General features: G+C 39.7%; 1 long non-coding RNA gene across 1 annotated transcript; it reads right to left on the bottom strand.

Moving 5' to 3' along the window:
- Positions 1-17: 17 nt before the first annotated feature.
- Positions 18-27,500, bottom strand: LOC124871153. Its single transcript, XR_007038963.1, has 3 exons — positions 26,386-27,500; positions 1,777-1,892; positions 18-1,700 (listed from the first exon to the last, which is right to left on the bottom strand). It is a non-coding gene; the product is annotated as an uncharacterized LOC124871153 (long non-coding RNA).
- Positions 27,501-27,987: the final 487 nt, after the last annotated feature.

Genomic DNA, 27,987 nt, shown 5'->3' with positions numbered 1-27,987 from the left:
ATTACAGAAGCAGAACAGTAGTTTTACCAGTTTATTTGTAACACAACCAGAATGAAACTGAACTCGGACTGGATCAGCCGGAGGGCTCTAGACTGGCACTGAAGAGGAGTTGAGAGAGGTTATTGTTGTTCGGAGGAACATATGGGGAGTAGTGCAGGATAGGACTGAGGTAAGCTTACTGTTGGTGGTGGATGATGGCTTGTTGGAGGTGGTAAGTCTTCCCCGCAGAGGCCGCTTTTGGCAGGAGTAGCAGCACAGAATTCACAGTACTGACATTCTCCCTTCGTGATCCTTAAGAGGCAGTGCTTCAGCTGAGCACGTGGTGTTGGAGGATGGACAGGCAGGTGAGCAATGGTTTGGTGTTTCCACGAGGTGATCTCCGAGTAGGTGGGATCAGGTGTCCTTCTGCCAACATATTCCTTGTATTGATGGGAGGTTCATTACAGAGCAGTTTTGGTTTGATTCCAGATTCGCTGACAGTGGAGAAGATGGGTTCTTACAGGCGGAAGGATAGAGTCAGGGAAAGAGGAAGGGATGGTAGCCTCACTAGGCTACCAACCATCCAATGATGATAGACTGGATGCTCCTGAAACATGGCTATATTCAACCCCCATGAGATGTTTGCTCCAAGAAGTGGTATTGTTAGTGCTCCTTCACATTGGACATTGTTTTGGGGGTGGAAACCAGAGGAAATTTGAGATTTTACACCTAGGGCTGAGCAGAAATCTCGCCACACTTGTAATTGAACTTGGGTCTTCTGTCGGAAACAATTTCCAAAGGGATACCCTGGAGCCTGAACACATAATTTATGTGGAGCTTAGTGGTTTCAGCAGCAGAATGGAGTTTTGAAAGAGCCAATAAATGACAGGTTTCAGAGAAACAGTGCTGGATAAAATAACAGTTTTGTTTTTGGATGAAGTCAGACCGGTGACAAAATATAAAGCAATGTGAGACCAATGGCAATTTGGTATGGATAGGGGTTGTAACAAGCCAGCAGGAGGTCTGTAAGAACATTTGTTTCTGGCGCATGTGGCGCAGGCAGAAACAACCCGGTCTTGTTTTCACATTTCAAGATTTTCTGAATAAATCCAGAAAATCTTGAAATGAATAGAACAGAATAGTTGTTTCATCAATGATAGCTTCAGCACACCTTAATGCCTGAGTATACCAATGATGTATGAGATCTTGCTTGTGTAGTCCGGAAAAAAACGGGGAGACAAGGTTACATTACAGGGAGAACCGCCTGCATTTTTTGAGGTCCCCAGAGAACGGTTCGGGACGAGGTGAAATTATTTCATGGCCAACATCTAGACGGGGCTTTTGGAGGGCTGGGCTGAAGAAAAAAAACAGATGTAACACGGTTAACAGGAGGACGTGAAAACCTGGAAACAACATCTTGAACCTGGTGAGCAATGAAATTGGCTGTTTGCTTGATATCGGTTTGTGGCTGAGTTAGGGACTGGATAAGTGAATGATACTGTCCAAGTAATATGCCCTGGTGGGAAGTGGCACCCTGTAACAGGCAGGTGAGCAGTAGTTTGGTGTTTCCACAAGGTGATTTCAGAGCTGCGAGGCTGGAGGTAAGAAAGAAAGGCAGATTCAAGGCTGGAGCGGCAGGGAGTTATTTCCAACACTTGCCTGAGCATGAATAGAGAGAACAGAAGCTTGGAATCCAGGACACTTTCACACAATGATCAGATCTGCAAAGCAGGACAAGAAACTTGATTAGAGCAGGCTTTAGGAAATGCGGAGAACTGCAAAATATGGTCAGGTTACCACGCTGGCAGAGACAACGAGCTGACGCCTTCCTCCAAGTTCCAGCTACTTATGTAGCCCCGGTGATTGGTCTTAAATGAGAAACACTTGTTGCAGCTGCACCTGTCTGTCACACCCTGTAGGAGAGAGAAAACACAGCACAAACGCGAAACCTGGACATAGCCTGGGTATGATGAGTTCAAGTTTATATTTAAAATGTATTTCTTAAAAAACAATGCATGATCACACTTTGCTTTTATTGATATGCACCATGTCACCATGACCGGCGGTTTGCTTTTCGTGCGAGGAAAGAGACGAGGCTCAGGATGCAGTTTGAGATGGCGTTTATTCCAAACTGCCAATCACATGTTCAACACACCTGTAGTAATTACAGAAGCTGGCTTTCTACCTTAAGGTAGTTCCAACTCATACCAGTTGAAGGGGTGACAAAATAAAACAAGAAACAATACACAATAATTCACCCCACCGAACACAAACAATAAATAATATTAATAAACATTACATACATGCAAATCATGAGACTAAACTAATCTACAATCAATCTAACTAACTTAATCTAACTCTGCAGAGCTTTTCCCTTCCTAGTTGATAATGGTATGCTCCACTCCACCCAGGAGACACACCTGTCGTGAGACTCAACAATTAACGTGACATTTCCCCACATTCCCCCTGTCACAGAAAGATGGCCAGTCCCCCTGCCTGAAAGAATGTATTAACGAAATGTCCCTATAACTGAAATGAACTAAACAAACAGCATTTAGTCTATACACACATATAATATCAATAAATAGTATCAATGAATAACATCAATAATCAATTATAGGGATGGAGACCCTAATCTCCATCACACACCATTGTTCTTAATTTATATATAGCTATATGTTGTTACCAGACTATTATTGAATAAATGTGAAAATAAAAGAAGTTATAGTTATAGGGCTAAGATTATTTGCCCTTAAGTCACAACTTCAGCAAATCTTTATAAGGGATCCAAGTGTGGAGACTGATTGTGGCAAAACAAAGTTCTTTAATGATGAATAAAAGTAGAACTTACATGGAGAATCACAGGAAGAGGAGGTTGTGGACTAAAGCCAGAGTAAACTAAAAATCCAACCACGAACAATAAAAAACCAGGCGCTTAAATACTGAGCAAGTGTGGAAAATGACAAAGCAACCAGATGAGCTTATAAGAGGAGATAAGGAACAGCTGTGGCAGAATGAAACCAGGGAAGCTGAGGGAGGAAGTATAATACACACAAACAGAGCTGAACTAAGACACAAGAAACTACCAACCAAGGGGAAAAGACCAACACTGATCTAAGAGAAATAAATCCAAATCCACAAAAAATAGAGCACAAGAATAAACTAAGAAACCAAACATAAAGGAATGAACTAATATGTAAACAAGTTACTAATAACAATGAACACAGAGAAATGAACTGAATATGGCAAGACCTATAGAACATAAATAAACAACAAGGAAATGACCAAAGCACAAATGAAAACCAAAACCCAAACACCCAAGGATTGTAACATCAAATTAACAGAGATTCATAAAAACAAAGTTTTAGATTCATGAAACGTTTACCATATATTTAAAAGCACATGAAAATGAGAATTAAATACTGCTAAAATCTTGTCTCGCCTTCTTCTTTGAAACCTAATATTGTATATTGTCTCACCTTCCAATCTGGATATTCTGTTAAACCGTGAGCTCCACAATAAATGGAATCACAATTGTCATCACAATATCCATCTCTCCATCAATGCAATCACAAAAGGCTGCTTTGATTCAGTATTTGGTAAGATATTATTATATGTCAAGTGTCATGCATGCATATTGTTGGTGTCATCCATTTTGGTCAGATAGACCGACTGGGCTGAGCAGTTCAACATGCGCAGCTCAGCATTCATCGCATCTATGGACATCGAAGCTGACGTCATCATGTTATAAAAAGCTAATGAAACAAACCGCCCTGTCCCTGCCATAGTGAAGCGCTACGCCATAACGGCGCAATATCTGGAGAATTGAGGCTTGCGGGTGGGTTTACTTTTCCTCCACACTGGCCATTCCCTGAAGAGCTTGAAAGCTGGAAATCTGTTTGATACAAGAAGATCAGAAGAGTCATATCCCGATCGAAGACCGTTAGACACAGCCATGCGCAGGTGAAGGCCCACAGAGATTTTATTTCCAAGGAGCCCCCTTGTTTTTCAGTCTACTGCAATGGTTCCTCATATTTCCCTGTTTTGGACGGATGAGAAGTTTACTGTTTTTGAGTTGATCACAAACGCGTGACACTCTGGTTTCCTGCCTGTTTTTCTTCAGACCTACAACCCATCCTCAAGCCAGTAAAGACACAGACTTGTGTTTTTCAAGTGTTTGTTTTTTTTTGTAAATTATGATGATTTTCCACTTACAGCTAAGGAAAACATGACATTTAATTTCTTAGAAGATTAATATACATCAGACCAATAAGAAAAACATTTTTAATACAGAAATGTGGCTTAATTAAAAGTATGTTTAACATCAGCCTTAAAGTTGTTATTTTAAAAAGGTACTTTTAATCTGACAAATGAGCCTCATTGGAACATATATTCCAATTTACTTAAGAGGTATATGTATGTCTCTTCATATTTTTGCGTTTATTTTAGTCAGTCAGTCAGTCATTTTCTACCGCTTATTCCATAGTGGGTCACGGGGAAGCTGGTGCCTATCTCCAGCAGTCTATGGGCGAGAGGCAGGGTACACCCTGGACAGGTCGCCAGTCCATCGCAGGGCAACACACAAACAACCATGCACACACTCATTCATAAACCTAAGGGCAATTTAGAGAGACCAATTAACCTAACAGACATGTCTTTGGACTGTGGGAGGAAGCCGGAGTACCCGGTGAGAACCCATGCATGCACGGGGAGAACATGCAAACTCCATGCAGAAAGACCCCCAGACGGGAATTGAAACCAGGACCTTCTGGGCCACCGTGCAGCCCGTGCATGTTTATTTTAATGAAGTAAAAATGTGAACCTGAGATATTTCTGCTGAAAATGACTATACTATAAGTCAGAATCTCATCCTGTCCTGTGCCAGGTTTACAGTAGTGAGGCCACAGCAAACAACTTAGTGTTGTGTGTGCAATCAAGGACGTCAAACCAAAGCTCCAGCATTCTGAGTCGACTTAATTTGGAATTCTTTCACCCACTATCAGAAGAAGTTCTGAGTGTTTTGTGACTTGTACTTTCACTTCTCTGTCACAGAGCCACTGCTGCGCAAGTTTGAGAAAGCCACCCACTGATTTCACACGTTCAGTGCAAGTCTGCTCTTTCGAGAAACTGTCTGTTTAACATCTATGTTTTACAGCATCCCAACCTGTGCTTTGTCAATGAGTACGAGTCAAAGATTGGCCTCATTATGTAACAGCCTCACAATTAACTTTTTCCTCTGACATTTGCAGTAAAACCTCTCAATAAATCACTGTCATTCATAACCACAGAGTGTGCTATTCTCTGACATTAAGTGTCACAATGGCATCTGTGCTGACATTGGCACAGTTGCCATTGCTATAAAAGCTGCAGGGTGAAACTGTAATTTCATATTTTCCCTCAGCTGGTTCTTCACTTAATCGACTTAATGAAGTACTCTGAGACATGTACTCATGCTATAGTGAACATAGGGGGTAGGTTAAACTATCAAGTCTAAGAACAAGATAAGAAAAATTAAACAACAGTCTTGCTGGAAAACGTAACATTGCTGTGGAATACCAAAATGTCAGTAACCGTGAAGCATAGTGAATTTATATCAAACCAATATGCCAAAATAGATAATAAGTACACAGTTGTACAGAAAATTTTTCAAAGAGAGATTTGCCAATTCATTCAGTGTTTGTGAGTTCATCCAAAATGTTGTGCATATCAAACTGTAGCGTTTCTCTGCAGAATAGCATAACCTATTCATCATGCTGTGCATGGCATTAGTTGATACACCAATCAGGCAGAACATTATCGCCACCTCGCTAGTCATGTGTTGGTCACATTTTTGCAGCAAAATACCACTCTAACCCATAGAGGCAGGGTCTCCATGAGACCCACGAGGGTGTGTTGTGGTATAAAATACCAAGATGCTAGCAGCAGACCTTTTAAGTCATGTAAGTTGTTAGGTGGGACCTCCATGAATTAGACTAGTTTGTGCAGCACATCCCATTGATAGTCATTTGGATTAACACCCCAAATTCGTTGGTGTGCTCCTAAAATATTTTTCTGAACCATTTTTGCTTTGTGGCAGGGTTCATTATCCTGCTGAAAGAGGCCACAACAGGAAATACTGTTTCTATGAAAGGGAACCGAGCCTAGGTGGGTGATATATGTCAAAGTAAAATTCACATGGATGAGAGGATCAAAGATTTCCCAATGGAGCATTGCCCAAAGCATCATACAGATATTCTTGTTGCTCGTGATCCAGTTCTGATGCTCACATGCCCATTGCTGGTGTTTTTAGTAGTAAACAGTGGTCAAAATGGACCCCTAATTGGTCTGCAGCTCTGCACTCCCATACACAACAAACACCGATACACTGTGTATTCTGACATTTGTCTACCAGAACTAGCACTAACTTTTTCAGCAATTTCAGCTGTAGTTGTTTGTATGTTGGATTAGACCACATGGGCCAGCCTTCATGCCTCACATGCATCAAAGAGCTTTAGCAGCCCAAGGCCCTGTCACTGCTCTACCACTGCTCCTTCTTGGACCCCTTTTGAGAGATTTAAACCACTGCATATTAGGAACATCCCACAAGAACTATAGTTTTGGTAGCAATTCCAGTTTGGACTTTGTCAGACTTGCTTAAATCCATACACTTGCCCATTTTACCTGCATGCAACAGAAAACCTTTGCGGCCAAAATATTGCCAAAACAATTGCTGCCAAAGTTGATGTTTAATATATCCCAGGAGGTTTCTCCACTGATGGCAACACAAGACACAATCTGATTAGAGGGGCTGTCAAGGGGCCAATGGCAGCACTGAAGGTGCTACAGTAATTTATTCTTGCTACGAGTTACACTCTAGACAAAGAAAACACGACAACAATGTCCTGTTTTCCTTATATGTCTGTTCTAAGAAAACATCCAGGCTCAGCTTAAATCTCCCAAATTCTTGTGGAAGGTGTGGTCTGATAAAGCTGAACTTTTTGGTCAAAAACAGCTAGCTCAAAGGGTATGTTTGATTAAAAAAAACAACATGGCAAATCATTAAAAAAGCCCCATATGAGAAGTGAAAAATGGTGATGAAAGAATCATCCTCTGGGGTTACTTTTCTTCAAACAGAGCTGAAATTTATCTCAAGATGGTGAACCTTTCCTTCAAACATTGTTCTTGTTATATAGGTCAAATCCAATCTTTACTTCCTCTGACCATTATGAACAGTACCAAATATCAGTCAGTGTTGGCCCAAAACTAGAGCCCTATGAAATCTGTTTTATTATTTTCCAAATTCTGTTTTTATTTTTACCAAAATACACTTTTTCCATTTTTATTTTTTGAATTCCACTTTTTCCATTTTAATCATATTTTGTGACCAAAAAAGTGAGTAATTATGAAGTGAGTGAAAAATAATTAAACAAATCAATAGCTAAAGAATTCTACATTAAACAATTGTTATTGAACTTTCACAAATATAACAAAATGCGGTAGTTCAGTATAACATTAAGCGCTTTGGCAAGGTATTTAACGTGCTTTCTCATCATTTTTTTAAAAGAACAATAATACCATTTTTCAAGTGCAAAAACTATCAAGTATTTTCCAATAAAAAGGAAGTTTTCTTTTAAAAAGTATATAAAGTTTATCTTAACACAAATACATAGCCTCATTACGAAACATAAAACCTGCAAACAGTAAATCCTTGTGCACAGTTGAATAATAAACAGGACCTGTGTTCATTTTTTTCTTTTATCTGTCACAGGCATCTCCACTGAAGTACATGATTGCCAGTCTTTTTGTGTTTAGCTTTTGTGTTCGGCCCCTTTCCTTTGCAGTGTTTAACCAAAAATGGACAAAGCTTTTACAGTTGTTCTAAAGGAATATATGATTTTGCACATAGCAACAAAATCTTCTATAAACCCATGCCTCGCTTTGACTGATTTACTGAGTTCATAAGTGTGCAGGCGTGAATGGCTCTTGATAGCTTGCTTCTTCCCCCTGTTTCTGATATGACCTCTTGACTGCAAGTGGCCATCACTTGTATTGTTAAGTGTCCAGTCAATCATGTACTGACAAAACTTACAAAAAGTCGTTTTCCTGATTCATAAAAATTTATAAAGTATTGTTCCTCCCTAAACTTTCCAATATCCCAATTAGTCCAGGCATGCATTCAAATCATCAAAACAGTAGCTTCTCAAGAATAAAATTAAGGTTTTGAAATTACCTAGCCAGAGTCCAGAACTGAATCTGACAGAAAATATTTAGGGTTACCTGAAATGGGCTGTGGACAAGAGATGTCTTTGCTAAGTGAAAGATTTTTAAAGTAATTAGCAAAAATATAGGGCAAATTTTGCCTAGTGAAGATGTCTGATGCTGAGATTTATGAGCCCTACTAATAAAGGGTTAATGCTAAAAAATGAATCAAAATATGCTTTAACAGAGCAACAGATCTACTGTTGGTTGGATGACTTGTCGCTCCAAACATATACAAAGTGCTAGGACATATATAATCATATTGTGTTATCTCACCCATGTTACTAAAAATACTCTATTTAGGCCTTTGCAGCTCAAGTATGGTGAGAAGAATATTAGAAACAGTTGTCCATGAAGTCAGAGGGCCTCACTGAAGTTTCACTGTCCTAAGGATAAAAAAGATAATTATACTTTCCAATACTTTTTTAAAAATCTTGTTAGAACTAAAACTAATTGCTTGTGTATTTACTCTGACTGTGCAATTTAATAGGTTTGGAGTTATGAAGCTGTTTGAAACACCACAACCCCCCACTGACAGGCTATATTCTAGCCTAGATAATTTTGAAATAAACTAAAAGCTCCATCTGCTGCTTCTATAAAAATGGTTTTGTGTCCACATCATCAATTTACAAGTCAGTGAAAATCCTCTGTGGAGTAAATATTGGTTATTCTTACTTTGAAAGTCAAAGCTTCCGATTTCAGTCTACTGACAGTTTAGTGTTAGCTTTAATTGATTGTCCACAATGTATTGAGCCCAAGCAAAGGAAGTAGTATCCCAGCACAGCTTTTCCAAAGAGCAGCACTCAGTCAGTTCGTCAGTCGGTTGTGGTGTTTGATATGGCTCTCTGACCAGGGCGGCATGGCCTTGGGAGAACCATTAGCACTCAAAAAAGAAATAATGTCAGTTGAATCCAAACAAGTTTTCTTTTGTTTAAGTGCATGTCCAGTCAATGGGAAGCAGCACCCTCTGTTTTTTGCATGGTGTAAGCACTGTAAGAATGGCTAATAATGTTAAAGTTGGAGTCAAATCCACAGCTTCCAAGGGGATACAAAATAAATGGCTGTTTCACTTACAATTTAGCACACATTTGATAATTCCTTGTTAGAAATTCAAAATATATACAGGTATAGTTGGGTCATCTAAAAAAATATTTTTGTACAGCACAAGACTAGTATGGAACAGTTACTTTATCTTAGTTTTAAATATTTCTGATAGATTACATAGTTAAAATTGTGTGTTATTTGTGTGGACAGAGGGGTGCAAAAAGAGAGGCTCACCCAGGGCAACAATTATGCAAGAATCACGACTGCCTATTAGAGTTGGTCTTAATAATCAGACTAAGTAGTTAAGTTTCCATGTGCTAAAGAAGTAGTTTGAATTTTATTTGTTTTCTGACCAGCTGACTTACACTGCTCTGAGGGGTTTTTCACTTTTTTACAAACTTACAGCTAAATGACATATTTCTACTAAAGGTAAAAGTATTACTGATAATGACCACATGAATTCATAAACTCTGAATTACCCCTTTAGGATTTAAGCTAGTATCGAGTCTAGCCTATCACTCACTGTCAAGACAGAGTAGGAAGACCAGCGTCTAATAAGAGATGAAGCAATGCATTTTGCTCCATAACTTGTCCTGTTAAATTTATCCTGTGATGGAAAATTCTTTTAAAATGCTCTGATATTCCCTTCACCTCTCTCATTTGTTTCTGTGTTGTATCACTCACAGGTGACCTTCCATCTACCTCTCACCTCTGACCTCTGTGTTTTATTAGTGTTCTGTTTTTATTAGCAGATGGATTCTAAATTCAAATGCTGGAGAGTTTTATGGTTAACCCTTCCTGAAGTGTATATTTCAAGGGAAGGTAGATGGGTGGCCTCATAAATAACTTTGTTAACTCTGACCCGGGGAGGGTCTAGGGGCCATATTTCTAAAACTCCTTGAAGTTGAGATAACACCCTCATTTGTAGTATAAATACTGTTTGTGATTTCTGTTCGTGGCTCTGTTTCACTGACTAACCTCAGTGTCAGGGTCTTCAAACGCTGAATGCCTTTGAATAAAACTTATTGAGACAAAGTCCGGATTTTCTCTTGTTATGAGTCAACTTCTACCCACTTTGATAAGAAAATTCCACAACAATTTTAGCGTCACGAACAGGATCTAACGTGCCAGAGGAGACCGCAGGATGGGACACGGACGCCTGGCCAGCCTGAGAGTTGTTCTCAGTCCACCTCCATATTACGGTAGTGGAGTCCTCATGCCCGCCTGCGGCGTCTGGCTGATTAGATCCGAACAATTTGTCTTCAAATATATCTGGGTGAGAAGTTGCTCTGTATGATATAATGTATATTATTATTTTTATTACACATTAACCATCATCTCCTAACTAATTAATTAGGTTCCAGAGTTGCGAGAGGGAGGACATCAGCTGAGGGCCCGGTTACCCTGCAAAAGGAATTGCAGGGAGGTTCTTATTGGTAACAATAAGATAAAGCAAAACACAGGGTTTTGCGGGTGGTTTTTAGCAATTTTCTACACCTCATAAAGGAGAAAAGCCAGTGGGCAGACGTGCCGCTGAACAGGTAAAAAAAAATGGTTCCGGAACCTTGAGGCATCAGGGGTGTCTCCTCCTTCTTCAGACTCTGATTTATAAAATAATGAAAGGAAAAAGTGGGGATGATTGTGTTAAATGTGCTTTAATTTGGAAGATAAGTTTGGTTTTTCACAGCGTGGACGTTTGAGTGTAAATAAGTTAAATAGTTTAAAAAGTTTCAAGTAAAACAGTTGATGGAAAAATAAATAAAAAAACATAAGAAAAGATTAAAAAGCACAGAGTGCATCAATTAAGGGGTTAAAGAGTTCAAACTTTCCTGAAGGAAGTTTTGTTTGTCTTAAATATTGCGATCAGTCGGAAAAGAAGGTAAAATTGAAAAGGGACATTAGAGATGCGAAAAGAAAGTTGTTTTAGAAAGGATTATAGTTCATGTTGTGGAAGGAAGTGACAGGCAGGGGGACAACTGACTGACTGACTGATAATATGTATTTGTACAAAATCTGAACCTATACTAAACTTTTCTTTTGCCTCTCTCACACACAAATACACACATATATGGGATTTAAGTTCAACATCTGCGTTTTTGAGTCTGGACCTTAGAAACCTGCCCTTCTCCATGGCTACTCCACCAGAGACGCTTCTCCAGCACGGCCTGAAAGAGAGAGATCTGCCTTCCTGCATGTTGAAAATCGCAGTGTGACTTTCTACAAGAAAAAAAAAACAAAACTCAGAAGAAGTCTGGACCCACTGAGATGGACAACGATCCATGCTGTTTGCAAGAGCCAGAAGAGTGATACACTGGATTTATATTGAAAGCACATCTTATGCGGGCAGAAGAGAAACCGGAGCAAAGTTTCTTCTTTCTCCCTCCTGGAGAAGTTAAAGTGGACAAAGAATGATTGAATGTCTCACCAACAGACCGGGGAAGGGCCTGGTTGTTTTTTTGGACTGATAGAGGACCGTGTGCCTGATAGTCTGACTCTGGAGCGATTAAGAAACTGATGGGGGTAACGTACAAACACACACATTTGCATAAATCTTTTCCTATTTTCTGCAATGAAGAACGCTTATTAACCGCTGCTCATGTGACGCTTGCTTGACGTTGACAGATATAGCGGGTTAAAATATTATTTTAGGGTTAGAAAAGTATCTTTAAAAGGGTGATAACTTGACTCATTTGATACTTTCCAGTTAATTATTTTAGAGAAACAAGTTCTCTTTCGTCGTGGAATATTCAGGGTCAATTATTCTAGTTATTAAAAGTTATTAAAAGCAGAGGAAGTTACAACATCTCCAAAACTCAGCAGTAACCAAGTGTTTCTATGTTATTCTCAGGACAGATCTCATGAAGGAGTATTTTTAAAACCCAGCGAATGCGTAAAACCTGATGGGTTTCTCCTTCAGATATTATTTTCTGTTGTCAGAGTTTGTATCCCATAAATCTAATGGGTAGAGACCTCATTAAAACAGTCTTAGTTCTACTGCAGATGGTCTTCATACAGTCTCTGACACAGTACTTACAGTTTGGTGCAGTTTTTGTCCGCAAGTGTTAACTGACGCTTATGGAAAGTACAAATTCATTGTTTTTCACAGCAGCTGCTGGGAAGAGGTTATATTAGTTTTTCCTTCCCTCTTCTGATTCATGCAGCGTGTTGATTTACACTGTACCTTATATCAGGTCCTGACAAAAAACTATGAAAGGTTTGGTTCTGCAGGTTCTTTTTTCTCCCTTTGGAGAAGGAAAGGACACCTGATCAGTTCTGTGTTGCACAGAAATATTAAAACACTTGTTGTTTTCTAAGATATCACCAGCTAAAAACTTTTAAAACTTTTGAGAGTAATTGGTTTTGTTAAACATATTTCCCTTGGTAAAACAAACCTTTAAAATGAGTATGAAAAATTGGGTTATTTAGAAAGAATTTGATTGGACAGTGGTACCACACAAAAATTAAACTAATCTCATGCTTCCTAAAAGACTCTGCATGAAAAGGCCTTCAGAACCGTGGAGTTATTTTCCACCACAGTACCAAGTTTTTAAGCATGCTTTTTCTTTATTTTAAAACAGATCTGGTTTTTGTTTGTTTTGTTCTTGGTTTTTTTTAGCATAATGTTTGTCTGAAGCTTCTTATGAACTGGGATAGGAGCAAATATGATCTGAGGTAAATTAGGAGCTGTGAACTAATAATTTTAAATCTGATTATTGTCCAAGCAGAAATAATATATTTAGCCAATCCTTCAATCTCTGCAGAAAGTTAACACCATTGTTCAATGCAGTAGTACTCAACTTGTGGTTCCTGGACTCCTGAAGCCTGTAAGCCATAGATTTTGGGTCCATGAAATTATAATATTTAATTAAAGGTAGGCTGATTACTTATTAAAATAGATCTAAGCCAATGATGAGTTCCAGTCATTTGGTGGCTTTGAAATGCAATAATACTCAAAATTTCTACTCTGGGGAACACAGATTGGGGTTGAAGAGTTTAGTTTTGGAACCAAGGTTAGGACTTGTATAACGGAATAAAGACAAGTAAAATCCTTTATTTTAGGAAAAGAAAAGAAATAAAGGCTCTCTTAACAGTAAGAGGATGGTCGGCTCAAACTCAAGTCTCCTTGTTTGATTTCTTAGGGTTTAAAGATTAAAGGAATACATATGAGTACAAAGGTACACAAGGTGATTTCAGATTACTAAGAGATAAAATATTGGAACATTTATCACCATTGGATTATTAAAGAGGGGTTCTAGTGATAAGTTCTCCCCAACTCTCAAAATTTAAATAGCGAAATTAAAGAAAATGATGTTTGTTCTTTTTTGAAACATTATGTGGGAAAAAGTCCAGTTTGGAGACAAGCTTCTTATCTTAATTTATGATTAAGTCAAACACTGCAGTTTTGTTTAGTTTGGGTATAACATAAAAATGTCAATGCTGACTTTTCTAATTTCCCCTCGGGGATCAATAAAGTATCTTTGAATTTGAATTGAATTAAATAAAAAATACTTCTTTGCATTTAACTTGAAATTCTGCAATGCAGCTGCGATCAAATTGAGCCAAACAAAAAGAGAACTATAACAATAACTCTCAGGATTGTAGTTATTATTATAGAGTTACAGTACAAAGAATTAGCAAAAGGTTTCAGCATCAGTAAATTTGGATTCATATAAGAGAAAACTGTTGCTGTGCTTCTAAATACTTTGAGATCTCTTTGGATTATGTGCACTCATTTTTAAAAAGGATCCTGAAGATTGTCATAACAACATTGATCAATTATAGCATTAAAAGATATGGTTGAGAAAACATATTCTGAAAAGAGATTGTTAAAAATTTCTTTGAATTCTTGAAGCTTCAAATTTGGCCATTTGTCTGTCTCTGATGTTTTGTCTTTGTTTTGTTGGTATGAATGTTTGATTATATGTTGCATGAAACAATAATCCATGTTTGGAATAATGTTTCTAAATCTCAGATTGATTAAACTTTGAGTTTTCAGGAGAATTAAGAAGCAGCTTGTTTCTGAGGTAGGTGCATGTTAACACTTTTGTAGTTTAAGTTTCATTAATGTGGGATGGAATGAAGAAACTGTGGGGTCCGCCCATAGGCTGTCAATCAGAGGTTAGTTCTGCCTGACTCCGCCCACCTACTAGATTGGTTCATGCCTTTGCTGTCATGGTAACGCTCAGCACCTCCCTTCCCAAGTTTTAACATTGTTTAAGAGACAATAGAGTCAAAATGCTTGTAGTGATTGTTGCCTTAATAACATGTTTTTTTTTGTATAATGATTAAGGATGTAGCATGACTTTTAGATTTATGTGTTTTATTATTAAAAGGTTAATGAAATAGTTTAAACTAGTTTGAAGAATTAGTTTTGCATGCAGAATCATTGGTGATTTATTAGATTGAAAGTTTCCCTGGTACCATTAAGCTAGCTGACAGTTCAAGATATGCAAAAGTAAGGAATATATTTTTGATAAAGAATCAGAGTCATGCCTTTATACTTGGTGGGAATTATTTATTTGATTCAATTTGTAGGGTTTATTCATCTGAATTACATTAGATGTCCATTAATCTAATACTCATCTTTGTACAAGACAAATTAGGATGATGTGTGACTAATTTCTAAGTGAGACATTGATGAACTGAATAACTAAAGTTTGTGTTTAGTTGTTGATGGAACTGAATTGCAGTTAAAAACATCTGGATTTTCTTTATGTTGCTTTCGTTAAATTCATAGTGACACATAGTTATGTCAGAATTCATTTCTTTGGTTCTATGTAATGTGATCTTGGTTACTAAAACATTTTTGTACAAACTTTTTGCTGGATTGTCGCATGGGTTGGACCCTGCGCCAGAAGAGGGGAATGTCAGAATAAAGTAACATGGGGTTCCAAAAGTTTTAGCACTCATGGGAAAAAGGGTAGCTCATACCTCCAGTGAGGACTTAGTGACAATGCGAGAGAGACGTTGTACTTTGTTTATATAAATGGTGCATAGCTCCCTAAGACCACATTCTGAAAACCTCTCTGAAATTATGGTGTTGATTTTTTGTGAAATTTTACATCTCCACAGATTAGACCATTTTTGAAATTCTTTTTGGGTATTCTGAAACTATGAAATATTGACCTGTAATCAGACCTTCCTCAAACATCATGTCACATTTTTGATATTCAGAATATTTAGCTGATGGTCATTGCTAGTATATCAGGTGAAGTCAGAAGATCAATTCTTTGGATTTTGTTGGATGTTTTGATGAAGTTCATGTAGTTAAGCACTTAGGTTTGAGAATGGGACTTTGAATTGAAAGTTAGCCAAGTGTTGTGAAGGCTCTGCCTATTGTTCTCACTTATATGAGATTGAGACAAAGGACACAGGCAAATCTCAGTCCTTTTGAAGTGCTGTGTGGCAGGTCTCCTAATTTGGACATGGGGATATTGCCAAGATAATTTTCTTCCACATCTTTGTGTGGAGATAGGATGTTGTTTTACTGTCAAAACCTGTCCACTGTGTTTTCTCAAGTTTCACAGACAGTGAAGGCTGCATTACCAGAAACAGCCACTTCCACCCTCCAGTCCTTTATTCCTGGCGACTGGATTCTGGTCAGAGAATTTAGGAGAAAACACTGGAAGTCCAGGCGCTGGAATGGCCCATATCAGATCCTACTAGACACCCAGGAAAGCTGCAGGAAAGCTGCAGGAAAGCTCCAGCTCCTCCAGCTTCATCTGGCTTCCAGGACACAAGTCATCTTCCAAATGGATCATCCACGGCCTGAAAGGTGTGAGGACAGCGGACCACCACAAGATAAAGAACTGTAAGCTGATCACTGGCGAGTGATTGAACAGGTGGTTGAAGAACACTGTTCTTACAAGGGCACAATAATCCCTTGGGCAGTGCAACGTTATTTCAGAATCTACTTAAGGCCATCGCATTGCCTGAAAGTTAGAAGTCATAAGGTCATTTGCCTCACTGCACACACACCACAATGAGAGACACATAGGAAACATACAGGGAAGACCTCTACACATTTGCACATAACCTTTCTCTGGATGAACTGGTGACGCCTGCAACAGAGAGACAGTCAAATATGCGCCACGATGCTTATTCTCCTTAATTTCTTAAGCAGGTTAGAGTTCCTGTTTCTAAATATATTTCTAGAGGAGCTTCCTACGACCGCCCACCTGTACCAGACTGGTAACAGGGCAGCTTGAAGCCACTCAGGAGAGTCGGCAGGATTTTTTGTTTTTTAAGTTGTGTTTATAATTTGTTTTCTTTAAAAAAAGAAACTGTTTGCTTTCAGTACCAGAAGAAAGGACATTCCACTTCAAGGTCACGATGCAGTTAAATGGAAGATGGTCTGTTCTGATGCTAATGATTGGTATTTCAAGTATTTTTATAACTCTTGTGTTCATTTGGGAAAAGGTACAGCAAAGACAATGTAAGGCTAATTTGAGGAATTGTGCTAATAATACTCATCAGCGGATTCGAAGAGAGATCCATCACTTTTCTGACTACTATGATCATGCTGATAATGTCTGGTGGCAACTGATGCATCAAACCGTGAGGAAGATAAGAAATGATAGTTGCTATGTTTGTTGTTTGATTCCACGTGCTATTAATGATCAACCATTTTTGGTACCAGTTCCTATTGATACTGCTTATACTCTAGCTACTTTCTTTCCAGATAACCGGTTGGTGGAGGTCATTTTTCCTTGGGTGATGGTTTTGTAGAATTTTCTTTTAGTTTTGTGATTATCTTGTAATCAGAAGAAAGGAGTGTGATGGAAAATTCTTTTAAAATGCTCTGATATTCCCTTCACCTCTCTCATTTGTTTCTGTGTTGTATCACTCACAGGTGACCTTCCATCTACCTCTCACCTCTGACCTCTGTGTTTTATTAGTGTTCTGTTTTTATTAGCAGATGGATTCTAAATTCAAATGCTGGAGAGTTTTATGGTTAACCCTTCCTGAAGTGTATATTTCAAGGGAAGGTAGATGGGTGGCCTCATAAATAACTTTGTTAACTCTGACCCGGGGAGGGTCTAGGGGCCATATTTCTAAAACTCCTTGAAGTTGAGATAACACCCTCATTTGTAGTATAAATACTGTTTGTGATTTCTGTTCGTGGCTCTGTTTCACTGACTAACCTCAGTGTCAGGGTCTTCAAACGCTGAATGCCTTTGAATAAAACTTATTGAGACAAAGTCCGGATTTTCTCTTGTTATGAGTCAACTTCTACCCACTTTGATAAGAAAATTCCACAACAATCCACACTTGAATAGTTTTTAATGTCTCCACTTCAAAAAAAATGATAGATTAATATTTACCCAGGTGGGTAAAGCATTCCACCACTTTTTGGAAAAGAGTCATAACTTATTTTAGTTAAATTTAAAAAATGTCTTTTAAAGATTTGACCAGCACTAACATCCAACATGGCTACAGAGTCCATAAGTCATGAAATAAGTTCCACACACTCTGTTGTCCCCACTTTTTGTGAGCCTTTATCCACAGTTAGTTAAATACTTCATAATGTGTTTTATTTTTTAGATGTCAGTGTCAATGAACAAACCACACTGATTTCCAAACTTGTAGCGTGGTATAGTTGTGTGAATGCTGAGGGCAGTATTGAGATCCTGTTTCTCTTTATTATATGTATCTAACACTTTTTTGGCACATATCTCCTCCTTCAATCTATGTTCTATTTCAGCCATTCAACTTTTAAAATGTTCAGCTCATTTAGGACATTACGGCTATGACTTTTGACAGTAATACCTTTATACTTTTTAAAATATTCAGCTTTTTCTGCCATTTTTTGGCCCATTGAAATGAATGGAAAATCTTAAAAATTCTGCAAAATTCAGCTAAAACGTTGTGCTCTTTCACAGCTGACTATTTCTACCTACTTTCAGCTAGAAATCCCATTCAACTTTTAAAATGTTCACAAGCCATTAAGCTATCTTCAAATAATTCAGCTTTTTCATATCTGTTACGGTTCTTCAACAATCGCGATTCAAATTTTACACAAGATTTTTGATGTTTTCGATTTTATAATGTAATCCAATGGCGGAATTTGGCAGTTGCTAGAGTGTACACTCTAGGTTTTTGAATAACCAGAGAAAGACCGAACAAACCCTCCTCACTCGCTCAATTTTCACTCTACCTATAGAAATTATACATCAAAACGTAGGATGCTCTTTCACGATTCAGAAAATGTCACCCTCATTGATGTGGGACTAACAGATTTACAGCAACATGCCCCTAAGCAATGCAAAGTCAACACGCCCTGAATGGGAAATTTCAGAAAATTTCAGAAAAATCAGAGCAAAAAATCATTAAACTCACATGTTTTCGCCTCTCGTAAACCGTTGTAGTAGAGACATGAGCCTTGTGCAGATTTATCTTTAGACCTTGCTGGCTGGCTTTTTTGATACCTTTTGTCATTTTGTCATAAAAAAAGGTTTTTTTAGGAGTACCAAATCAGTCCTTTCCAAAATCGCTTGAAATTTAAAAAATTTTAAATTATCCACTTTTCTACACTGTGACATCTCCTACACGGATTTATGTAGACACATGAAAATCTCCAGGATTGTTCACCAATCCCCGCTGATACCTACGGTCCAAATATTTTTTTGATACCTTTTATCGTTTCCTCGTGAAGTAGGTTTGTTTGACAGTGAAAAATTCACCTTCACTCAGGTTAAAAATGGTCAAAATTATCCACTTTTTCACAGGGTCACACCTCCCAGACAGATTTTTGTAGAAAATTAAGAAGCTCCACGATTGTTCAGCAAGGCCTGCTGATTAATACGGTGCATGAATGAAATTGATAGCCCTTATAGTTTCTGAGTTATTAGACGTTGTTTGAGAGCATGTTCAGGCATTTTGTGTTTTTCTCCATTTTTTTCCTTTCTTTTCACCTTGTGTTGTGCATTTATTATTATATTTTCAACAAAAATGTATTAATATTCTCGTTCCCCTTTCCGTTCTCAGAAAAACGGTCCAAGAATGACGTTGATAGCCCTTACGGTTTCTGAGTTATGGGCAGTAGTTCGGGAGCATGTGCCACCATGTTATAAAGCCAGGCCATGATGAGACACAAAGTGTGGTCCTGCATGAGTGAGAAACAGCAGCTGTTGGGCGCTCATTAATTACCATAGCAACAGAACACAGCTGTCAGTGAACTTAAGTAACCTCTGACAGAGAGTGGCTCTGAGGCTGAGCTCAGGCCAGAAGCTTCCATGAGTGATCACAATAAGTCAGTCATAGCTGACAACCAAACTAGACTTTCAAAATAAGACCAACACATACTCTACAAAATAAATGCCTTTTTTTCACACTGAACATCAACCTTCCATATTTACAAATGATTTTTTTAAAGCTGATAATAGCATAAACAATTATTTCAGCCGTGTCTATATGACTAATGGAAATAACCCAGACTTGAAAGGACAACCCTGCTACATTTTCAAAATAAGACAAAACATACTCTACCAAACAAAAACCTTTACATTTTAAACTATAGAAAATTGCAGCACTGGGCTTCACACTAATGTTGGAGCTCATCCAGTGTAGGAAATAGGACCGGGTCAGCCCTTTAAAATAAGGCTTACTAAAATTTTCCAAATAAAAGCCTCAACAATGATTTTAGAACAAATAACGGAACTAACCCAGACCTGAAAGGACAGCCTTGCTGGACTTTCAAAATAAGACAAAACATGCTCTACAAAATAAAACCCTTTACATTTTAAACTATATATCATTGCAGGACTGGGCATTACACTACTGTTGGAGTTCACCCATTGTTGGAAATGGTACTATGCTGGTCTTTTGAAATAAGGCTTACTGAAACTTTCAAAATAAAAGCCTCAGCGTTCCATAGTTTGTATAGATTTTTTTAAGCTGATAATAGCATACACAATGATTTTAGAATAGCAAGCAGGTTCTTTATATCTAGTGGAAGTACGCCAGACCTAAAAGGACAACTATACTGGACTTTCAAAACAACACCTAGACATACCCTACAAAATAAACGTCTTCATATTTCACACAGCGATAATTGCAGCATTGGTCTTAACACTATTGCTGGGACTCTGTGATGGAAATGGATCTACTTTATTCTTTCAAAATAAACTCACTGATATTTACAAAATAAAAGCCTCAACATTCCTTAGTTGGGGCCTACCATAGCAATGAAGGGAGAACAGTGAGTGGCCTGACTCCCATGCCATTGCCTGGTGGCACCCATTACTACACATCTCTATACTGGACTCTTTATTTATTGGCGACTGCCAAAGCAATGCAAGAATGCATGATTACTGGTGAAAAAAGAATAGGTCTAGATAGACATCTTAACCTTCTACCCTCAATCGTGATGCACACCGTTCTGTTGCTTTGGTTTTGTACCTCAGCCCCACAACCTTCAGCTCTGGTCCGAAAAGCACGCACCAAGAGGCTGGCTCTGTCTAAATTTCTTCAGAAATGTTCTAGTTTATTATTATTATTATTATTATTGAGTGGATGCTGAAGAGTGAGTAATTTTAAATGGCAATTTCATAGACTTTTGAATATAGGCTGTAGTAAGCATTGGCATAATTCACCTCATCCCAACCTACAGACACAGACTAAGAGCTTCCAAACCCAAGGTTCACACTGTTAAGAAGTGGACTGAGGAATCAAAGCAGATGCTACAGGCCTGCTTTGAATGCACAGACTGGACTGTTTTTGAAACTTCAGCCACCGACTTAAACCAACTAAATGATGTGGTGACATCATACATCAGTTTCTGTGAGGACATGTGTGTGCAGACCAAAACCTTCTGCACCTTTGGCAATAACAAGCCATGGTTTACTCCACACCTCAGGAATCTGCGCAGGGAAAGGGAAGAAGCTCACAGCAGTGGAGATTGGGCGCGGTACAAGCAGGCCAGGAACAGACTAACAAAAGAGATCAAAGCAGCCAAGAGAAACTATAGTGAGAAGCTTAAGAACAGCCTTTCTACTGGTGACACTTCAGCTGTATGGACCGGTCTAAGAAACCTGACTGCCTACAAGAGCCCCTCCACCCATCCTGAACAGAGTCGTCTCCTGGCCAACCGTCTGAATGGCTTCTACAACAGACATGACAAGAAGCCATTCACACCTCAAATCATCTCCTCCACATCCCATTCAGGAACAAATTCCTCCCATAAAGCAACTAACCCACTACCTTCAGATCCTCTGCCTGCACTAAAGATCTCCGAGGAAGATGTAAACAGGCTCTTTCAGCGCATGAAAACAAAGAAAGCTGGAGGACCTGATAACGTCTCCCCGTCATGCCTGAAAGCCTGTGCAAATCAACTCGCCCCGATCTTCACAAGGATCTTCAACAAGTCACTGGAGAAATGTGAGGTCCCCTCCTGCCTCAAACGATCCACCATCATCCCGGTGCCTAAGAAACCCACCATCGTAGGATTAAATGACTATAGGCCTGTAGCCCTGATGTCTGTGATCATGAAATCCTTTGAGCGGCTGGTGTTGAAGCACCTGAAAGACATCACAGGCCCCCTGCTGGACCCTCTGCAGTTTGCTTACCGAGCAAACAGGTCGGCAGATGATGCTGTTAACTTAGGTCTACACTTCATCCTGCAACACCTCGACCACCCAGGGACGTACGCCAGGATCCTGTTTGTAGACTTCAGCTCAGCCTTCAACACCATCATACCAGACATCCTCCACCAGAAGCTCACCCAGCTCAACGTCCCAGCCTCCACCTGTCAGTGGATCAACAGCTTCCTGACGGACCGACAGCATCTTCTCAGGTGAGACTGGGGACCAGCACCAGATAAATAAGTACTGGTGCCCCCCAGGGGTGTGTTCTATCCCCACTCCTCTTCTCCCTGTACACAAATGACTGCACCTCATCGGACTCGTCAGTGAAACTCCTTAAGTTTGCAGATGACACCACTGTCATTGGACTGATCCAGGACGGTGATGAGTCTTTATACAGACAGCAGGTGGATCGGCTGGTACACTGGTGCGGTCAGAACTACCTTGAACTGAACCCACTCAAGACTGTGGAAATGGTGGTGGACCTTCGGAGAACACCACCCCCATACACCCCCCTCACCATCCTCAACAACACTGTATCGGCCGTGGACCACTTCAGGTTCTTAGGAACCACCATCTCTGAGGACCTGAGATGGTCTTCACACATAGACACTGTTTGAAAGAAGGCCCAGCAGAGACTGTTCTTCCTGAGGCAACTCAAGAAGTTCAACCTTCCACAGGAGCTGCTGGTGATCTTCTACACTGCCATCATTCAGTCTGTCCTGTCTTCATCCATCTCAGTGTGGTTTGGCTCATCCACAAAACAGGACAGGTCCAGACTGCAACGAATAATCAGGACTGCAGAGAGAATCATCAGGGCTGATCTTCCCTCCATCCAGGACTTATATAGGTCTAGGGTCAGTAAAAGAGCTGCTAAAATCTCTGCATACCCCACACACCCTGCACATAAACTGTTTATAGAGTTTTACCTTCAGGCTGTCGCTACAGAGCACTGTTCACTAAAACCAGCCGCCACAGAGACAGTTTTTTCCCCCAGGCTGTTTCTCTGATGAACATTTAATAGAGTACAAAACAACAGCATACACATGTTGCAAATGCACCTTTTATTAGATATGTGTATATTGTACATTGTATATTGTACATTGTAAATTGTAAATTTGTATATTCTGTAATGCAAAAACAGAACAAAAGAGCAAAGTGTACCAGAGTCAAATTCCTTGTTTGTATGCACGAACTTGGCAATAAAGCTGATTCTGATTCTGATTTTAGCTTATGCATTGCTTTTGCATGGTAGATGGGTTAAATTAATATCAGCCTTCATGCTAATGATAGCCAATATGCTAATGTTCACATTTTAGCTTCTGTTTCTCCTCTCTTCTTTCTTAGCTGAAAAACACTTGTTTGTTTTTGTGTTTCTCTAGAAGTAGAATGGGAGGCAGATCCTTTAGTTATCAGGCTCCTCTCCTGTGGAACCAGCTCCTGGTTTTGGTCTGCGAGGCAGACACCCTGCCTACTTTTAAGGCTAGGCTTAAAACTTTCCTTTTTGATAAAGCTTATAGTTAGAGTGGCTTAGGTTATCAGGGAGGGAGCCTTCCTCCCTCCCTGTTGGTTGGAGTAAGGGGGAGTCAGGTTTAGCATAAACCGGCTCAGTTATGGTTGAGGTGCAAACACACCCTCCATTTCTGCTACCTGTATGACCCCTTCTCTTTTCCAATGGTTATAATTAGTCTGACAGAGGGACATTTCTCAATCCTTGTGGTTTTTAGTATAACAATGACCATCAGTGGGACCCTTTTCTCTTCCTAGGAGCTACACCTGGCCTGGCTCCATGTCTACCTGTGACACCTTTCTGGAGAGGGGAATCGTCTGAGCTTCTGCTGGCAACAACTTAATGCTCACCCTCTACCGATTATCCACATAGCCCTGTCTTTTAGTGTTTAACCCTTTCTCTCTCCTAGACATGGCGATTGACTGAGCTTAACTGTAACTAACTGTATGTGCTCTCTTTCAAACTCTAACCTTGAAAACTGGCTCAGAGTTTATCTGTTCTTTCTTTCTAGGTGAAACGACTAAAGGAGCTACATCCATTAACATTTACTTTTCCTTCCCATAGAAAGTACTCCTGGATCAGTGCTTCTGTGTTCTTTTTGTGTCTCTGCTCTGTTCTCTCAAACCCCCAGTCGGTCGTGGCAGATGGCCGCTCACACTGAGCCTGGTTCTGCTGGAGGTTTCTTCCTGTTAAAAGGGAGTTTTTCCTCTCCACTGTCTCTACATGCTCATCCGGGAGGAGTGAATTCTGCAAGTCACTGACTGGATGCAATCTGCTGGGTTTCCTTAGATAGAAAAACTTTTTATCCAATTTGAATAAATAACTAACTCTGACTGCACTGTTCAATGGTTACGATTAATTGGAATGTATGTACCTGACTGTTGTGAAGTGTCTTGAGACAACATGTGTTGAATTGGCGCTATATAAATAAAACTGAATTGAATTGAATTGAATCATCAAACTAATTTTTGTATCAGACAAAAGTAACTTTAGTAGCTGGTTGAACCACGGTCTGTGGCAACAGAAGTTGCCTTCAACCATTTGTTGTTAGTTCATTTTTTCAGAAATCTTTGCTATTTTTAATGTATTTTAGCACTGACTTCTAATTCTTAGGCTATATTTTTGCTTCAGTCTATGCTTTTTCAGCTCATCTATGGGCAGCTCTTTCCTGCTTTTTTAAAGTTTTTGTCAGTTCTTGCATTTCAACAACTCTGTCAACAAGTAGTTTTGAAGTGACTTCACCTTGTTACACTGTTTTATAGCTAATAGTCTACCTGATTAAACAGATCAGATGGCAGTTTTTCTTAGCTGTTTCTGCTATTTCTACTAATTTATCAGATTTCAGCTGATTTTCTGCAGTCAATTTCAGCTTGTTTCTGCCAGCTTTCAGCTAAAAAATTCAGCTTACAGCATTCACACTGCATTTTCGCAGGAAATGCAAATCTTTCTAGTTACTAGTAGTGGTCCTGTCAACAGAATCTCCCACCTGAGCTGTGGATCTCTGTAGCTCCAGTCAGTTATCATGGGTCTCTTACAGTAGCTGATTCTCTCATTAATGCTCCCTTTCCACACCCTGTCAGTTTTGCTGGATGACCATGTCTTAGTACGTGTGCAGTTGTGCCATCCTCTTTCCATTTTCAGATGATGGTTTAAATAAGTCTTCTGTGGGATGTTGACAGATTTTGAAAATTGTTTTAAAGCATACTTCTTTAAGCTTTTCCACAACCAGGTGTCCTTTTCTTTCTACATTACAAATATGAACCACTTTTGTTGGCCTATCACATAAAATCCTAAAAAAAAAATTTAAATTTGTGCTTGTAATGAAAAAAAAATGAATACGTTAAAGAGGTGCAAATGCACATGAGAGCTGGATTTTATATTAGCCTAATATATAAATACCAATGTGTTTTTAGATAGGATGGAGAAAATCACACAACCATAAAACATGTTTTAAGGGTATAGACTCATGGTTTTAACACGTCTGCAGTGTCATCGAGGCATAGCCCTACTACAGTGTGATGATGCTGTTGATCTACTGTACTGCAGTTGCAGTCTTAAGGAACTGTTCTGCTGCTCAGCACAACATCTCCACATGTGATGCATGAGGTTGATGTTGCTGTCTGCCTGCTGCTTTTCAACAGCCTGTTGGGATAAACAGCGGCTCCTGTGGTCCCTGAAACCTATATGAAACATTGTGGGCCCTGATGGACAATTACGACATAGTCCAAAAATTATGGACTGCTCAAGCAATGGGTTAGAAAACAGCGGGGCTCCGTTGCGTTTCATTTCCCGCATGGTGCCTTGTTCCCACCTCTGAACCACCTGCTTTCCTTCCGCACAAAATCGACTCAAAGTGCTTGCACAAAAATCACCCGCATGATGAATATTGGCCTGTATATAGCAAAGTGACAGACATGAAAGACTCGTCTGTCTCCTACTGGCAGGAAACACAGCGAGTGGAGCTCATTTACGAAAGCAGGGATGCAGGGCAAAGGGGGGGCAGATGCTGCTGCAGTCAACCCGACGGTGGAATAATCAGGGGGGGAAAAGAAGAACTGAACCTGTGAGAGAGCATCTAGCCTCAGTGTATGTGTGTTTGTAGTGTTGCCTGCGTAGTTGTATGTATGTGTAAGAGAGAGAGAGGGAAAAAGAAAGAGCGAGAGTAAGCAAGCGTAATTTAAAAAGTTAGGCGATCACAGCGTCGGTGATGCCAGGGAGTTGGGGGGGGGGGGGGGGGGGGGGGGGTTGCTTTATGTGTATCTGTGCGCTGCGCCCCCAAACCTCGGCTCTCCGATACGTAGTAACTGCACAGAATAAGTTCTACCCCCACCTCACTCCCTCCCTTTCCACTCTCTTTCCCCTTCTGCATGATCCACCAGCTGCATAAATATGATTGCATTTCCTCAACACTCACACAGACACAAAAAAAAAAAACATGAATTTAACCCAGACTCTTTCTCACATACCCACACGCACAGGCATCACGCCGGTTGACACAGAGACGGAGTATGCATAATATGGTGATGAGCTTACCACTTGGATTCTTGGTTTTCTTAAGACTCTTGCCACAAAGACACTGCAGCATATGCGTTCCTTTGCTGAAAATGTTCCAAAGAAACCACATTGATTTGGGCGAAGAGCAATCCAGTGGCTTAAACACCCAGATATAGATGAGATCCTTGCGGTTGCATAATAACACAATTGGATCAGTTCTCCCGAACAAGGCTACCAGTTGGAACATATAAAAAAAAAAAAAAAAGAAATAAGTGGGCTATAGATTCAAGTCCTATGCGCTTTCATTCAAAACAGTCTGTGTCTGTCAGACTTCGGAATAATGGTGTGTTTTCTTCTTTCTGCCGTGTGGAGAATGCCTCCTCAACTAGTCTACAATAGAAAAAATACTCTATAAATTGCATGTGTCGCACCGGGAGGAGGTCGGGTCGTCAGTAAACAAACTCAACTAACGTGAAGACATGAAACCACGGCGGATTTCCGAGAAGAAAATCATTGCCTATTAGTTCATCACTCTGGGGAGAGAGGAGGGTGGATCTGCACAGCATCAAAAGCCAGGGGAGGATGCATCCTATGCACACACTGCTGCAACGATAGCCCCAGCGAAATGCCTCATTGCTGGCGGGATCAAGTCCAATTCGCGTCTCATATGAAGCCAATTCTTTGGCGAGGACATGTAACAGCAGCCTCAGTTTTGATTTCTCACATATGAGGTCCCGCACCGCAGCGGTTCTGTGGTAGCCAGGTTCCGGCTTGTGGTGTGTGTCCGTGCATTCCCGGAGTGTGTGTTTCTTCCCTCTGTGGGTTAATTTGCTCAAGTCTTTTCATCTCCACGCTGCTGACATCTCTGAAAGTGCGGCGCGCAAGGAAGGAGACGTTTGCATGAATTACCTCTGTTAGGAATAGACGGAGAGGAGGGGTTAAATTGAAAGATTGGCTTTCTATTACGTAAAACACGTGGTTTCTGCGCCGTCATATCTGTGGTGCTCAGAAAAAAAATGAATGTGGACCCACACACCGATATCTAATGTGTTTCATCTTAAATTCGTGAAAAACATGTTTTTATGATTGTCTCGCAAGTAGAAGAGTTTTTACTTTCAGGGCCCGTATTCTTCTACTTCCTCAGGTTGTTGCACCTGTATGTAGCCTATCTAATCTTCAAAGTCACAGGTGCTAATGGATTCCTCTATTGACGCATGTATTGAGACTTATGCACAAGGCTTTACAAAAGTATTCATACACTTCAAACTTTTTGTTTTAATAATGTTATAAGTTTCATTATAAGAGAGCAGAATGGCAGAATCCTTTTTGCTGCAGTTAAAGCTGCAAGTCTTTTGGGAGTATAGGGCTACCAGCTTTGCAAATCTAGAGATTATTTTTGTTTTTGGCAAAATAACCCAAGCTAAGTCAGATTGGATAGAAAATGTCTGTGAATACAAACATCCAGTTGTGACACGGATTCTGAGCTGAATCTAGGTCTAGACTTTGATGGGGCGACTCTAACAGATGAATATGACGGTTTTTTTTCAAGGTTTGCCCTGTATTTAGCCTCATCCATCTTCCCATCAAAGCCATGTGCAGCTCCTCCAGAGCATAGGCCCAACTGCTTCTTTAATCAATGTT

Source organism: Girardinichthys multiradiatus, chromosome 7 (assembly GCF_021462225.1).
Source record: "Girardinichthys multiradiatus isolate DD_20200921_A chromosome 7, DD_fGirMul_XY1, whole genome shotgun sequence".
In the NCBI taxonomy this organism is placed as follows: Eukaryota; Metazoa; Chordata; class Actinopteri; order Cyprinodontiformes; family Goodeidae; genus Girardinichthys; species Girardinichthys multiradiatus.
The sequence above is the reverse complement of the archived record's forward strand: the minus strand, read 5'-3'. Positions and strand labels throughout refer to the sequence as shown.